The sequence below is a fragment of the Mustela nivalis genome (assembly GCF_964662115.1).
Source record: "Mustela nivalis genome assembly, contig: HAP1_SCAFFOLD_234, whole genome shotgun sequence".
NCBI lineage: Eukaryota > Metazoa > Chordata > Mammalia > Carnivora > Mustelidae > Mustela > Mustela nivalis.
In genome coordinates this window covers 236301-239080 of record NW_028136402.1, presented here as the reverse complement: position 1 = coordinate 239080, position 2780 = coordinate 236301, and positions in this window count along the sequence as shown.

Sequence of the window (2780 nt, the reverse complement as noted above, 5' to 3'; positions counted from 1 at the left end):
AGAATAAAGCAGAGGTAACTGTTGGACAAGGGAAAGGGACTCTGCAGGCTTCAAGAGCAGATAGAAACTAGATGGGGTCTTGGGCTCATTTTCTGGGACAAGGAATGAAAGGCCTTGATTGCTTTTGAAATAGCACTAGGAGTTTTACCACTGATTTATTGTCTCAATAGCTTAGGCTATTTCCTGGTCTGGTGGTGACTGTTAGTTTTCCCATTGCCTTGTTCCCTCAAAATCCTTAGGAATGAGGTTTTTGCATTTCTTTGTAAGAACCTCCCAGGAATTTTTGGAAGAAGTGTGCTTGGGCAAGTACACAGGTGGGGTATAGATCATTGAAAATAGCTGGGGACAAAAAATGACTTTTCTTATGTCAGGAAAACTATATCTCTTCTTTAATTTTCTAGGAAACTCTAACTCTTTCTGCTGATGTTACCAGCAGGCATCTGAGATATTACTGATTGTTCTCTTGAACCTAAGGAAAAGGAAATGTAGAAAGCAAAAGAAAAAACTTTAAAATCTATCCTGCAACTCATCAATTCACTGCAGCCACCTCTCTGTCTTTCCCTTTCTCTTTTTCTCTCTTTCTCTTTCTCTCTCACTTTCTCTCTCACATACGCACAACACACGCAAATCGACTTAAAGCAATTTTTAATTTTCCCTATTCCATTTTAATATACTTGAGGCATGATCATTTTCTTAGTAAATACAAGGAAAAAAAATCTAGGATTCCATCATTCTGTGTGATTAAAGTATTGAGGAATTTACTTCCAATAGCACTTATAAAAACATATTTTATTTAAGGAATATTATATAATCAGGTGCCTGCATTTTTCTTATTCTCTAACTAGTGTTATTTGGCAATTAATATTTTGTCAATCAATATTCCCCTATACCTGAATGTGTGGGCAGTGAGAGATGAGTTAGAGGCAAGGATGGTGAACACTCCCAACAACTGCAGACTACATATATCTTAAGCCATGATTTTCTTTGCAAAGGTCAACATTGATAATGTTCTAGTCATACCTCCGTGTACCAGGAAAGAAGTAGCATATTTCTTGAAAGACACAGCTATCAAAGCTCCATTGAGAAACCATAAAGATGGAGAAGGGATTTGCAAATTAAATATCTGATAATGGACATCTACTCTGATTATTTAAAAATGAATAAAAATAAAAAACCTTACTAATAACCAAACAGAGTATCCAATTTTACATGTGAAGGAAATAATGGAAGAGACATGTCACCAAAAGTATATGGATGGCTTATAAGCACATGGCCAATTTCTCAACATTTAAACATTAAAGAAATACAAATTAAAATCATAATGAGACATGCTTACATATCTATTAGAATGGCTAAAATTATAAAGGCTAATTGTACTTGGTCTGAGCTAGATTGAGAAGCAACAAAAAATCTAAACTGTTGTTGGCATATATCATGATACAACCACTTTGGAAAATAGTTTCAAAAATTTTTAAATGAAAAATATGTTGCAGTTACACAAATAGCCATTTTATTCTAGGCATTTAACCAAGAAAAACAAACCCTATGTTCATACAAGGACTTGTATGTGAATTTCATATCAGCTTTATTTTTAAGAATTGAAAACAGTGGAAATGTTCATCAATGTCCATCAATAGAGCAAAGACAATTGGAGATTCTCAAAGTAATGATGCTGAGAAAAGAAAATCCAGGCAATGAATAGTATATACTGTGTGATTCCATGACTACAAAAAATCTAGAAAATACAAATTTATATATAGTCACAGTCATCAAATATATTGGTGTGATTTTAGTGCCTTCTTCTGTGCTCCCATAGCTTCCTACACTTGTATCTCCGAGCATTTGTTACACCATGTGAAAATATGAACTCTTTCTCTTTATTCTGTCTTACTAGAATAAGAATCCTTGAAAGTTTATGGACAATTGAACTCTCAGTTATTAGCAGAAATTCTATCACACAGTAAGTTTCCAAATATAAAAGCCAGAGTTTTACAATGACTTCTAAGCTTTTACATGATCTAGCCACTCATTTAACCTCTGTGACCTCTTTCCCTGCTACTCTTCAGTCACTCACAGTGGCCTCCTTGCTATTCCTCAGATATGCCAGGCATGATCCAACCTTATGGCCTTCAAGATAGCCAATTCCTTTGTCTGGAGTGACCTTATTGCTGATAGTTCTGCGCAAATTCATCACCTTTCCATACATTTGTTCAATTGTCAGCTTCATTGTAAGTACCCTGATCTTTCTATTAAAAGATTTAACTCCCCATCCCCTGCCTAGCAACCTTGATTTTTCTCACCCTGATCGAATTTTTCTTTTTCCCCATTGTACTCTTCCTTTTTGAATGCACTATGCCATTTTTATTAAGGTTTATAGCTTTGAATTGTCTCACCCATTAAAATAAAAGTTCTACAAAGCCAATTATTTCATTTACCAGTGTAGTCTGAAGTAATATCTGCCATATAATAGTTCAGTAGACAACTGGTAAATTTCAAAATAAATTAATGTTGAGAGTATACTGAATTTCATAAGTCATTTCAATATTTTTTTCCAAAAAATAAACTACATAAAACATACTTTAAATTTACTTTCAAAATATTTTATAGCATATAATGGACAATATACATAAGCCTAAAGAAACAATCCTATAATTAACCATTTCATACCTACTTAAAAACTGCATAATACCACACTCTTAGATCCTCTTTGAATGCTCTAAAATAACCCTTCAAATGAAATACATTTTAAAAACTCACAGATTTTTTGGCAAATAATTTAA